Source organism: Artemia sp. Qi Xiang Cuo, chromosome 9, assembly GCF_049724085.1.
Source record: "Artemia sp. Qi Xiang Cuo chromosome 9, ASM4972408v1, whole genome shotgun sequence".
Lineage (NCBI taxonomy): Eukaryota > Metazoa > Arthropoda > Branchiopoda > Anostraca > Artemiidae > Artemia > Artemia sp. Qi Xiang Cuo.
In genome coordinates this window covers 16,520,082-16,534,922 of record NC_142802.1, presented here as the reverse complement: position 1 = coordinate 16,534,922, position 14,841 = coordinate 16,520,082, and the positions used below count along the sequence as shown (strand labels likewise).

Sequence of the window (14,841 nt, the reverse complement as noted above, 5' to 3'; positions counted from 1 at the left end):
TTGCACTCACTGAAAAAATTCAAATGAACGTGCATTGTCAGTTTAATATACATATACTGATATTTAGTAATCAAAATGTTAATATTATTTGATTTATTAGAGTTATAAAAGTGAAAATATTTATATAAATTCCTTGGGTGCATTTACATTTACAGGACGGAAAGTAGTAATTAACATTATTAAATATGACTTGTGGGGAGCATTTTCTGAACTGTCAGAAATGATAATTTCATAAACTGATTATCAGAGAAGGATCTATTAAAGCTGAAATCTAAGATTAAAGCTAATATAACAATCATAGGCAGCGCAATCGCGCTGACTGAGTAAAGAATGATGTTGGCACAATGTATTATTCTTGTTGTTGATCTAGACCAGCGCACTTCGTATCGAAGAAGTTGTCATAGAAACTTCGAAAAGGACTCATTCGATTGGAAATTGAAGTGGCTAGTGCCCTTTTCAATAGTCGAAAGTGATTGGAAGGCCACTAAAACCCCTTCCATGCCCACCATTTTCCCAAACATATCCAATAAAATTTTTGGGATAGTCATTTTGTTCAGCGTAGTTGATTTCAACATAGAAATTATGTTTTTAGAAGGACACTCCCCCACAGCCCTCAGGGCAAGGGTTGTAAGTTATGCCCTGGGGGCATATAAGATTTGTATAGAAAGCGTTGTCGTAAAAACTTCAAAAAATGCTCATTCAATTGGAAATTCAAAGGCATAGTGCTCTTTTTAATAGTCGAAAGTGATTGGAGGGCAACTAATTCCCCTCTCACCCCCAGCTTTTCCACAAACACATCCAATCAAAATTTTGAGATAGTCATTTTGTTCAACACAATTAAAGTTCTTGAAATTAGGTCTTTGAGGATGATAACCCCATCAGAGCTTTCAGGGCAGAGGTTATAAGTTTTACCCTGGGGGCATATAAGGTTTTTATTGAAAGCTTTGCCGTAGAAACTTGAAAAAGGGCGCATTCGATAGGAAATTCCAAGAGCTAGTGCTCTTTTTAATAGTCAAAAGTGATTGGAGGGCATCTAACCCCCCTCCCACGCCCACCTTTTCCTCAAACAAATACAATCAAAATTTTTAGATAGCCATTTTGTTCAACGTAGTTGAAAGTTTTGGAAATTAGGTTTTTAAAGATGGCAACCCCTTCCCCCCCCCAAAAAAAAACCCTAAGAGCAAGGGTTGTAAGTTATGCCTTGGGGGCATATAAGGTTTTTATAGAAAGTGTTATCGTAGAAACTTCAAAAAGGGCTTATTCTATTCGAAATTAAAATGGCTAGTGGCCTTTTCAATAGTCGAAAATAATTGGAGAGCAACTAACCCCCTTCTCACGCCCACCATTTTCCCAAACACATACAATCAAAAATTTGATGCTATTTTTTTCAACATAGTTGAAAGTTCCGGAAATTATGTCTTTGAGGATGACAACCCCCTCAGAGCCCTCAGAACAAGGGTTGTAAGTTATGCCCTGGGGGCATATGAGGTTCTTATAGAAAGTGTTGTCGTAAAACTTCAAAAAGGGCATATTCGATTGAAAATTAAAAGGGCTAGTGCCCTTTTTAATAGCTGAAAGTAATTAGAGGGCAACTAGCCCCCCTCTCACGCCCACCTTTCCCACACATCCAATCAAAATTTTGAGATATTCATTTTGTTCAACGTAGTTAAAAGTTCTGGAAATTAGGTCGTTTAGGATGACAACCCCTCAGAGCCCTCAGGGCAAGGGTTGTAAGTTATACCCTGGGGGCATATAAGGTTTTTATAGGAAGTGTTTTCGTATAAACTTCAAAAGGGGCTCATTCAATTGGAAATTGAAAGGGCTAGTGCCCTTTTTAATAGTCGAAAGTGAATGGAGAGCAACTAACCCCCCTCTCACCCCTACTATTTCCCCAAACAGATTCAATTAAAAATCTGAGATAGCCATTTGTTCAACGTAGTTGAAAGTTCTGGAAATTATTATTTTGATGATGACGAACCCCCCGAACCCCCCAGGGCAAGCATTTTAAGTTATGCCCTGGGGGCATATAATTTTTTATAGAAATTGTTTTCGTAGAGACTTCAAAAAGGGCTAATTCGATTGGAAATCGGAAGGGCTGGTGCCCTTTTTAATTGTTTAAAGTGATTGGAGGGCAACTAACCCCCCTCTCACGCCCATCATTTCCCCAAACACATCCAATCAAAATTATGAGATAACCATTTTGTTCAACGTAGGTAAAAGTTCTGGAAATTAAGCCTTTAAGGATGGCACTCCCCTCAGAGCATTCAGCACTAAGGTTATAAGTTGTGCCCTGGGGGCATATAAGGTTTTATAGACAGTGTTGTCGTAGAAACTTTAAAAAGGGCTCATTTCATTGCAAATTGAAAGCGCTAGTGCCGTATTTAATACTCGAAAGTGATTGGAGGGCAAATAACGCCCCTCTCAAGCCTACCATTTCCCCAAAAACATGCAATCAAAATTTGGAGATAGAAATTTTGTTCAACGTAGTTGAAAGTTCTGGAAATTAGGTCTTTGACAGCTGTGTCGTAAAAACTTAAAAAATGACTCATTCAATTAGGAGTTGATAGGGCTAGTGCCCTTATTAATAGTAAAAAGCAATCGGAGGGTTAATACCCCCCCCCCCCCCGCATACCCATCATTTCCCCAAACACTTCCGATCAATATTTCGCAATAGCAATTTTGCTGAAAGTAGTTGAAGGACCCAAAAATTATGTTTTTGATCATGAAAACCCTCAGGTCTTAGGTTGTTAGTGATTCTCTGGTGGCATATAGTGTCATATAGAAAGTGTTGTCGTAAAAACTACAAAAAGGGCTCTTTCGATTGGAAATTGAGAGGGTTATTGCCCTTTTTAATAGTCAAAAGTAATCAGAGGGAGAATAGCCCCCCCCAACGCCCATCATTTCCCATTTGTTGGGAAAGTTTTTGTTGAACGTAGTTGAAGGGTCAGGAAATTACGTTTTCGATTATGAAAACCCCCAGGGCTAAGGTTGTTAGTGATGCCTTGGGGGCATATAATGTCATATAGAAGGTGTTGTCGTAAAAACTAAAAAAAAGGACTCTTTCGATTGAAAATTGAGAGGGCTATTGGCCTTTTTAATATTCAAATGTAATCAGAGGGGAATAGGCCCCCCCAACGCCCATCATTTCCCGAAGATTTCCGATCAACATTTTGATATGGCCATTTTGTTCAACGTAGTTGAAAGGTCTGGAAATTATGTCTTTGAGGATAACAACCCTCCCCCCATAGCCTTCATGATAAGGGTCGTAAGTTATGCCCTTGGGCATATAACGTTTTTATAAAAAGTTTTGTCGCAGAAACTTCAAAAAGTGCTCATTCGATTGGATATTGAGAGGACTACTGACGTTTTTTATTAGTCGAATGTGATCAGAGGGCAGGTGTCTCCCTCCGCACCTATCATTTCCCCAAACACTTCCAATCAAAATTTTGATATAGCCATTTTTATTAAGCCTATCAGAAAGGTCTGGAAATTATGTCTTTGAGGATAACAAATCCCCCCAATTCCTCAGGGCAAGGGGTGTAAGTTATGCCCTGGGAACATATAGGGTTTTTAAAGAAATTGTGGTCATATAAACTTCAAAGGGGGGGCTCACTGGATTGGTAATCATACGCTCTAGTGCTCCTTTTAAGAGTCATAGGGACCAGAAGGCAGCTACCCTCTCACCCCTACATACATGTTTTATTGTCCCGAAATGTGTCTAATAGAGATTTTGAGACAGCCATTCTATTCAAAATAGTCTAAATATCATATAACAAGGTTTTGGGGGTTGAAACAAACCCCAGAGATTAGGGACAAGGGTTTTAAGTTATGCCCAGGGGGTATTAAAGGTTTTCATGAAAGGGATGGCTGTTTAACTTCGGAAGAGGCTCAGTCTGTCTCCCTAAAAAAGACTATGTCAATATAAAACGAACAGAAATTAATCAAAAACTTTTTGCACAAAATACGTTTATAAAAAAAAGGAAAGAACTCCATTAAACCAAAAATGAACAAAAATAGAATCAAATAATCTACCAAGCATACAACTAACGTAAATTAGTATTAATATATAAATGAAACCCAAAACGAACAGAAATTAAAATAAGCCAAACCCAAAACGAGTAAAAATTTTAATCTGTGAAGGGTTCTAAGCCCTATGATTTATAAAAGCCAGAATATAATTTTTACTTTACTGAAAAAAATTCTTTTAGATGTTTTCTCTTATAACTTGTAAGAAATCAAAAATTAATTAATATTTTAAGGAACAAATATTAGCATATGTTTAATACTTACAATGCAAATGTTTTTCAGTAAATTTATTTGAATTTTTTTCAGTAAAGTAAAAATTATATTGTGGATTTTAGAAAGCATAGGGTTTAGAACCCTACTCAGATTAATTTCTGCTCGTTTTGAGTTTGATTTCCAATCTTGAGAAGCATGGAGAATCACTTTTTTGCATAGGAAACAGTGAATGCGTCAAACCTCAAACTGACGAATTAAAGGAAAGTTGCGCTAAATCCAGGAAGAATCGCAAAAAGTTAAACATATATCTTATATTTCACCTTAAGTATTTTTTTCAGCCTGCTACCAAAAGTAAAGTTAATAAAATAAATGAAAAACAAACTACACTATACTTTGAATAAGTATCTGATAACCTGCCCGTAGAGCCATTTGTAACCGGCATGTGCGCTTACTTTATTTAAAACAAATCCAAATACACATAAAAGCTCAAAATATATTTAAAAATTAGGTTATGATGTCTCAACAGCATTACGAAATTATTGCCAGTTGAAAAGCAGTTTCATGGAGTGCGAAGAGGTCACAAGAAAGGATTTAAGAGGAATTTGCAATTCATGGGAAACTGGAAATGGCTAGGTGACATTATATGGATGAAAAATTGTAGATTACCAAAGAGTGTAGCTTTCGGCGGCCCGTCTAGTGCCAAACGAAAGGCAGCTCATTTTCTTGTCTCTCTTTTTCTTTTTTTCCTTCGCCACTAGTGGGTACTAAAACATCATAGGACGTTTAAGAGGTCATTCGAAAAGAAAATTACCATATCTAGTGCATTTTTAAAACATAAAATTAAAAATGAAGTACATTTTCTGAAAAAAATACATCTTTTCAACTTTTTTGAGAGGGGACTTTTTCAATTTATTTCGATTTTTCTTGTGAGATAAAAAAGGGTTATTTTCGAAATCCAGGGGGATCAATTGCACTCCCTGACACCCTTCCTCCGTTGGCTCCAATGCTTACTTGTTATGTTCTTCGCTCTAAGATAGACAAAGTACTGTATTGACTAAAGCAGTCCGAAATTTCTCAAATATTCCAGCCCACAGTACAAAGTAACCGGAGTAAAAATCAAAGCCTTCCACGTCTCTTAACGTCCATGACAAAGATCTCTTAACTGTAAATTTTGATTGACATTACAGAGTCTGTCGCTATTCAAGACCGCTCTCTTACGTAGATTAAGCATAAAAAAACAAGTTTTTTAAAACTGAAGGTAAGGACTGACATTAAAACTTAAAATTTAAAAACCTTCGTCAATACCTCGCTCTTTACGCTAAAGTTTTTATTACTTTAAAAAGTAGAATTGTTACAGAGAGTCAAACTTTAGCACAAAGAGCGAGATATTGAGGCGGGGACAGCCCCTTTCATATACGGAATAATTTCTGTTCGTTTTAAGCTTTAACGTCACTCCTTATTTTCAGTTAAAAAAATACCTTTTATATTTAATTTCTGAACCTTTCTCAACTAAAGCAGATTCTAATTTGGCTCACGGCACATGAAAAACTAAAATGGAATTAGAATATTAAATTTGGCAAAGTTTCCGCCCGTGTAAAATTTCCTCTGGACAGTTCACCTCCAGGGTTCACCAATGTGAAATATCTCCGCATAAAATAACCGCTCCCACACTGAAAAGACTTCCTTGGAAAAAAATATCTGTACACTTCACAATAACCCATAAAATATGTAATATTTTACGGAGAGATACTCTAGACAATTCCAACCCGGTAAATATTTCCCCCGGACAATTCCGCTTAATATCTCTACATGTCAAATTGAGTTGGAAAATAGAAAGACAGACACAAAAAAAAAATCTTGTATATGAATCTTGGCAAATTCATCCAGTGTAAAATTTCCCTTGGAAATTTCACCCCCGGGAACTTCCCTCCCCACGGAAAATTATCCCAGTAGAAAATACTCCCCAGAACAAAATTCTCCTCCTTCTCGAAAAATGTCTGTATACTTCCCAATAAGAAATACTACATAAATACATACTATACTACAAACATACTATAAACACATAATACACATACTATAAATACATAACACATAAATACATACTATAAATAAATACTACAAATACTACATGTATATGTAAACAATGGGAAAACTTCCTGACTTACAAACCTTTCCCCATGTACTGTGGGGGTTATGTTATCCTCAAAACATAGTTATTTGGCTTTTCAACTATACTGAACAAAATTACTATCTCAGAACTTTGATCAGATGAATTTTGGGAAAAAGGTGGGTGGGAGGGATCCGTGATCTTTCTTCAGCCAAAGATACAAAATTCCACATTTTTGAAGTTGGAAACTTGAAAATTATACATCTGGGTTTTCAGATACGTTGAATCTGATGGTGTGGGGGTGTTTCCCCCTTTTTCGAAAATTAGGCAAATTTTCTCAGGATCGTAGCTTTTGATACGAAACACTATTATCAAAAGAATATATCGAAAGAATTAAGCCAATTCTTCTGATATCTCTGTTGATATCAAAATTCTGTTTTTTACAGTTTCGAATACTATTGAGCCGTATCACTCTTTACTTACAGTTCGTTACCACGAACTGTTAATATTAAAGACATTGTTAATATTAATTGTTAATATTTAAAATTTAATATTAAAGAAATTGACTTTTTTGTGCATTTGCTTTTTGAATTAATTTTGTTTTCTTTTAAGACTATTCTTTTTAATACCTTGTCTTATATGCCACATTTAACATTTAAGAATCAACAATAATAGGAAAGGCGACTGTGAGATTGTAGACAGTTGTAAAATAGTAAACACCTTAATGCTGGGACCCTTTATATACCGGATGCTAGATCTTACATATAGGTTTGTGATAAAGGTTAGCCATAAGTGTCAAGCACCATATGCTGTTGATATCATAATGATGATATTAATTTCTATCCCCCACATAGTTTGATCTGGTCTTGATCTTTAAAGTGCATAGCTGGGGCAACACTCTCCAAACGAAATTACATAGCCATGGAATTACAGGCAACACATGGGGAATCTCCAAAAATTGTGATTGGTATCACTATTCATTAAATATTTCCTGCCTAAACAAATTTCCTTCCTAAAAAAGAGGAAAAGAGAAGCAACTTTTTTTTATAGTTGAATTGTAAGAACTTTCTTCAGCTTAATTGGTATATGTTTGTAACGTATTCTCATAAGCCACAACATTATTCCTTTTTCATATGGCTGTAAAGAAAGCCGGGTAGCCTCGCCTTTTTAAAACCTGTTTGGCTCTATTTTTTTCCGTATGAAAAATTTAAGCCACTAAAAAGACCAAAACACTTTTGAGTCACAGGGTTTTTGTCCATGCCCCTCCGTTTTTTTTTTTTGCTGTCACTTCTTGTGAATTTAGTTCTAATTGACACCGTTTTTGCTTTTCTTTGTCAGAGCTCTTTCTTTGTCTGAGTTCAAACTTCCATAAGTTTTGGCCCGAAATTATCTTAAGGGGTCAGATAATCTTTTAACCGACAATAAAGGCTTTAATTGTAGTTCTTTAGCTTCGATGTTTCAACCCCATAATCAGTGATTTTTCATTTGAGCAACTCTAACAGCTAGTGGGGCATCTCCAGCTCTTCTCTGTTCTCAGGTACGACCTAAAATAAATCTTACCCTAAAATAGGAAAAAGTTGTTGTTCAAAACTTGTTTACTAGCAATTTTAAATGCCCTTTTGTCTTCTGAATAGTTGCTTCCAAGTTTATAACAGTCTATCCCTTTCCCTGGAGTTTAGATTATGTGACACGTTCCCAAAATTACATGTTCAGGGAACTTAAAATCAATGCCAGACATGGTTCTAGTCTGTCTTGTTCGTCATGGTGTTCGTTGATATCGAATAATCAAGCATAACACAAGAAAATCAATTAAATTTCTTTATAATATATAGTAGCCAATATAGATTTTTATAAAATATATTTTTTTCCAGTAGATACAAATCTGCACAATTAGTAGGAAAGAACAACTAAAAAAAATATCCCTCTTCTCTTTTCAGGGTATCCTCCCCCAGCATTAAACCCTTTTCAGGCAGCACAATTACATGAACACCATAAAAACCCTTACCTTTCAGTTTCCACCAGTTAATTTTGTAATAAGGGTCCCAACTTATAAATTTAGTTTCATACAAGTTCATTTTTACAATAATGATTGCAGCGGTCACTGAAGTCTAGTAAAGAGAAAAGTTCGGCCCATAGTTAAATCCCTTGAACCGCCTCCTAAATGTTTGTCAGACTCATAAAAACATAACAAAAATGGGTATAAAAAATTTGATATGCGTCTTTTTAGTTTTTTTTGTAACCCTCCCCCCCCCAGAAAAAATATTTAAGTAACCTCTGGGGGTGGGGGATTATGTTGAACCCCAAGTTTTTGTTATCTGATCGTTGCACTACTTCAAACACACTAGCAATCTGAAAATTTCGATCGGATGCATTTGGAAAAATGGGTGTATGTATGAGGGGGGAGGGGTCGATGCCCTCCGATACCTTTCTAATCATAAAAAGGTAACTAGAGCTTTCAATTTCAAATCAAATGAGCCGCTTCTGAAGTTTATACGACCTCTCCTTACATAAAAACCTCATATGTCCCGGGGCAAAACTTAAAACACTTACCCCAGGGCTCCGGGGGCAATTGCCCTTCGCCCTATTTTGACTCTTTAAAAGTGAGCTAGAACTTTCAATTTTCAATCAAATGAGTCCTCTTGGAAGTTTATACGAGTATCTCTTCTATAAGAACCATATATACCCCCAGGGTATAACTTACAACGCCTGTCCCCGGTCCCTGGGGGGTTGTGTCGACCCCGGAGTTTTAATATCTGATATTTGAACTATCCTTAACAAAATGTTCATTTTAAAATTTTTATCGAATTTGTTTGAGGGGAAAAGGTAGGGGAAGGGCAGGGGCTAGCTGCCCTCCGATCTCTTTTACCTCTGAAAAAGCGAACTAGAAGTTTGAATTTCCTAAAATTGAGCCCTCTCTGAAGTTTATACACGCATCCCATCTTTAAAAACCATATTTGCCACCAGGGCATAATTTACAACGCCTACCCCCAGGCCCTAGGGGTTTTGTCGACACCGAATTTTTTGTTATCTGACCTTTGAACTATTTTTAACAAAATGATACTCTCAAAAATTCTATCGGATGAGTTTCGGGTAAAAGAGCACGGAGGGGGGAGGGGGAAGTCGCCCTCTGATCACTTTAGACTCTTAAAAAGTGAACTAGATTTTTCAATTTTCAATCCATTAAGCCCTCTCTGAAGTTTACACGAGCATATCTCCGATCTCTTTTGACTCTTAAAAAGTAAACAAGAACTTCACTTTTATATGCCCCATATACGCCTCCGATCACTTTAGACTCTTAAAAAGTGAAGTAGAACTTTCAGTTTCCAATCAATTAAGCCCTCTCTTAAGTTTATACGAGCCTCCCTTCCATAAGAACCATATATGACCCCAGTGCTTAACTTACAACGCCTGCTCCCGAACCCTGGGGGATCGTGTTGACACCGGGGTTTTTGTTATCTTATTTGTAAACTATTTAAAAAAATCTCTATCTCAAAATTTATTCGGATGGGTTTGGGGTAAAAAGGTCATGGGGGGGGCTAGTTGCCCTTGGATCTCTTTTGACTCTTAAAAACCAAACTAAAACTTTCAATCTTCAATCAAATGAGCCCTCTTTGAAGCATATACGAGCATCCTTTCCATAAGAATCATATATCCCCCCAGGGCATAACTCACAACGACTGCCCCTAGGCCCTGGGGGGTTGTGCCAACACTAAAGTTTTTGTTATCTGACTTTTTAACTATTTTTAAAAAGAATAGATGTATCATAATTTTTATCTGATACATTTGGGGGAAAAGGGGGGGACTTGTTACCCTCCGACCTCTTTTGACTCTTAAAAAGGGAACAAGAACTTTCACTTTCCAAACAAATTAACCCTCTCTGAAGTATATACTTGCATCCATTCCATAAGAGCCATATATGCCCCAGGGCATAACTTACAGCGCCTGCGACCGGGCCCTGGGGGGCTGTATTGACACAGGAAATATCGTTATCTGACCCTTGAACAATTTTTAACAAAAAAGCTATATCAGAATTTTTATCTGATGCATTTGGGGGAAAAGGGCGTTAGGAAGGGGGGAGGCTAGCTGCTCTCCTATCACTTTTGACTCTAAAAAGTGAACTACAACTTTCAATTTCCAATCAAATGAGCCCTCTTTGAAGTTTATACGAGCATCCCTGTCATAAGAACCTTATATACCCCTAGGACATAACTTATAACGCCTGCCCCTGGGCCCTAGGGGGCTGTGTCCGCATCGGAGTTTTTTATCTGACCTTTGAGCTATTTTTAACAAAATTTCTATCTCAAAACTTTTATCTGCTGCATTTGGGGAAAAGAGGGCGTGGGGGGGGAGTTAGTTGCCCTCCGATCTCTTTTTACTCTGAGTGAGTGAACTATAGTTTTTAATTTCCAATCAAAGGATCCCTTTCTGAAGTTTATACGAGCATTCCTTCTATAAAAACCATATTTATCCCCAGAGCATAACTTACAACACCTGCCTACGGGGGTTGGGTTGACCCTGGAGCTTTTGTTATATAATCTTTGATCTATTTTTAACAAAATAGCTACATCAAAATTTTTATCTGATTTATTTGGGGGAAAAATCGTGGGAGGGGGGGTGCTAGCTGCCCTTTGATCACTTTTGACTCTTAAAAAGGAAATAGTCAATTTTCAATCAAATGAGCCTTCGTTGAAGTTTACGCGAGTATCCCTTCCATAAGAAGCGTATATGCCCCCAGGGCATAACTTATAACACCTGCCGCATGGCCCTTGGCAGTTGTGTCGTCATCGGAATTTTGTTACCTGACTTTTGAAGCATTTTTAACAAAATATCTATTTCAAATTTTTATCTGATGCATTTGGGGAAAAGAGGGTGTGTGGGGGAGGGGGTGGTTGCCCTGCGATCTCTTTTGACTCTTAATGGTGAACCAGAAATTTTAATTTCCAATCAAATAAGCCCTCTCTGAAGTGTATACAAGCATCTCTTCTATAAGAACCATATTTGCCCCCAGGGCATAACTTACAACGCCTTTCCCTGGACCCTGGGGGGTTGCGTCAGCCCCGAAGTTTTTGTTATATGATTTTTGAACAATTTTAAACAAAGTGGCTACCTCAAAATTTTTATCGGACGTATTTGGGAAAAAAGGGCAATGGGGGGCTAGTAGCCCTCCGATCACTTTTGACTCTTAAAAAGGGCCCTAGAACTCTTGATTTTGAATCGAATGAGCCCCCTTTGAAGTTTATACGACGACCCCTTCCATTGGAGGGGAAAAAAACGTGCCTCTGGTGTCCAAGTGCCTCCTGGAAAAAAAAATCCTAGGAGCGGTATGGCCTTTACTATAGGCAACGCTATATCGTTACCTCTGAATCCTTAGCTGTCCCTGAGGTATTGCAGACATAAGATTTGGACAACCTGGATTAACATACCGTAGGTTTTTTTTTTATTTAGTTCACTGTACGCCCACGAAATTCCATGGCAGTTTAAACTTAATACCCTTAGCTGTTCTTAAATATTGCATATTTGGCATATTGGCAACCTGGATATACATGGTGTATTTTGATTTAGTTCAACATCTCCCTTACTATTCTCTAGTGGTTTCAACTTAATATTATATTAATTGAAGATATTAACTTAAAACAAATAATAAATTAAAAAAAAACTTAAAACAAAATATAACTTAATATTATCTTAATCCTTATTAATCACAAGGATTTTGCTTGGAAATTCAAAATGTTTCAAGTAAAAATGTTTTGACCCTTTAAGGGATTAAATAAAAAAAAAAAAGTTTATTCAACTGAAAGTAAGGAGCAACATTAAAACTTAAAACGAACAGAAAGTCTTCCAAGGAAAAATCCCTCCTCCCCAAAGATTTATTCTCTAGATAATTCAATCCTGGTGAAAATTTAACCCGGACAATGGTGGAATTTTACCCTTAACATATCCACGCGTAAAATTGAGACGACAAAGAGAAAGCAAGACATAAGAAGAATTTCGTTAACGACTTCTGATAAACTCCACCAACGTAAAGTTCCCCCCGAAAAATTCTACCCTCCGGAAGCTTCCTCCCCATGGAAAATTATTCCCTTCAAAAGTCCTACCAGCAGAAAATCCACTCCCCCCCCACCCGACAAATGTATGTATGCTTCCCAATAACAAATACTATACGCAAACAATAGGCAAATTTTGTAACTTAAAGATATTTCCCCAGAGGCTATGGGAGGGTCATGATATCCCCAAAGGCATAGTTATTCGACCTTTCAACTGAACTGAGCAAAATCTCAAAATTTTGATCCGACGATTTTGAGAAAAAAGGGGCGTGGGAAGGGGCCTAATTGCCCTCCAATTTTGGGTCACCTAAAAAGAGCACTAGAACTATTAATTTTCGTCCGAATGAGCCCTCTCACGATATTCTAGGGCTAATGGGCTGATAAAATCACCCCTGAAAAAAAAAACAAAACATGTATCCGTGATCTTCGTTCTGGCAGAAGGCAGAAAATACAAAATTTCACATTTTTTCATATAGGCGCTTGAAACTTCTACAGTAGGGTTATCTGACACGCTGAATCTGATAGTGTGATTTTCATTAAGATTTTATGACTTTTAGTAGGTGTTTTCTGCTTTTTTCAAAAATCAAGCAAATTTACTCAGGCTCGTAACCTTTGATGGGTAAGATTAAACTTATTGAAACTTACATATTTGAAATCACCATAAAACTTTGATTCTTTTGATAAATCTATTGGCATCAAAGTTCCGTTTTTAGAGTTTCCGGTACTATTGAACCGGGTCGCTCCTTACGTACAGTTCGTCACCACGAAATGTTTGATTTGTTACCACGACAGTATATAAATAATAGACAGTATGATCATTCCCTATCTCACCCATTATAAAAACCCGGACCGAGGTGCGAGCGCTCCGGAGAACGTAAAAACATAAGCGACATTAGATCTTTTCAAGGACAGACAAGTCAGATTTCTCTTGAACGCGAAACATGGCTTCAACGTTGGAACACTAAATTTTAAAGAAACTAATTTTAAAATAATATATTTCTAATACATATATAAAAATCGGTAATTAGCAGAGCTATGCTATAATTAGATGTTTTAAGGAATTACAAGTAGGTTTCGAAGTTTCTAGTTGATTTGAAAGGCATTTTGAAAAAGTTTCTGCCAAAATACGTGTTCCAGTGTAATTGGACCGCTGACACATAATAACATTAGTAACCCGCTAATGAAAGAGTATGTGGGAGGAGCTGTTTATACGCACCGAGAATGAAGAGCCAGAAATCGTCTGCGGTGAACTTACTGTTAATTATCTTTATACAGTGGTTACCACGAACTGCTTGATAATTGGACGTCAAAATAAATAGTTTTATAGCATCTTTTCTTGTTCACATAGTTGGGAAACAAATCTTTTGATATGATTTTTTTTATGTCTTATCTTGGATGCTTAAGAAAAATCTCCTTTAACGGACAACTGGTTATTAATAACCGTTAAAAAAAGAGCAAAAAACGAAAAACAGATTATCTGCTGTTTACAAGATTTATGGGTCTTTGATTTATATTTTAGGACTGGGCTACTTCACATAACTTGAGCTTGTAAAATTCTGATACGGTGACCGAATCTTTAAAAACTCCAATGATGTAAGGATGGGGATGGGCTCACAGCCGTTGCAACAAAAAATCTCATTTTTCTCAAATTTCTTAGCACATCTAATTCGAATTATCAACTATGTTTTTTGTTGTTGGGTCCCCTGGCAAAATTCCTGTTTACTTGCCTGTGTCGTAGCCAACCCCATTTTTGGGAATCTGGCTGCCAAGCGAGACATTCAAAAGAGAACAGATTTTGGAAGTTAGCAAAGCAGAGGAAGGCTAAGGTTTAAAAAGAGTTGTTTTTGCCAGAGTAGTATCATATTTCTCCCAAATTTTGCAAACGTTTCATAATTGTGTGTTTGTTGTTTTCTACAATGTGACAGGGACTGAATCCGCTTGTCCTCGCATAATCATCTATTATACTATATATACTATATACTATGTACTATATAGTGGATGAGTATGTTATAGATAAGTTGATACGGTACCTTAAAGGAGTCCATACCTTGCTCTTTACGCTAAAGTTTTTTTAGTACTTTCAAAAGAGCTATCCATTCTAATCTGTGATTAGCTATCTGTGATTCGAACAAAATTCGGACTTTAGCGTAAAGAGCGAGGTATTGACTAGGGGGCGAACACCCTCATATACGTAATAATTTCTGTTCGTTTTAAGTTTTATTTTGCTCCTTACTTTCAGTTGAAAAAACCTGTTTTTTTTTAATTTAATAACTTATAAAGATTGGATAAGAAATCCGAATAACTAAAAGCCGACACCTGCTTTCCTAGAGATTTTAGAAACACCCTTTCGCTTCTCTTGTTTTGTGCACTTGTGTCACCAGAAAGTGCGAATTTTGTTTATCGATTAAATGGAGCAGAATTTTTTTTTAATTTCGGGAAAGAACAGTACAT

General features: G+C 36.7%; 1 protein-coding gene across 3 annotated transcripts in view; it reads left to right on the top strand.

The window, feature by feature from the left end:
• Window positions 1-14,841, top strand: part of Syt4 (Synaptotagmin 4) — a 190,187-nt gene that overhangs the window by 79,985 nt on the left and 95,361 nt on the right. The gene's annotated exons all lie outside the window — the stretch shown is intronic.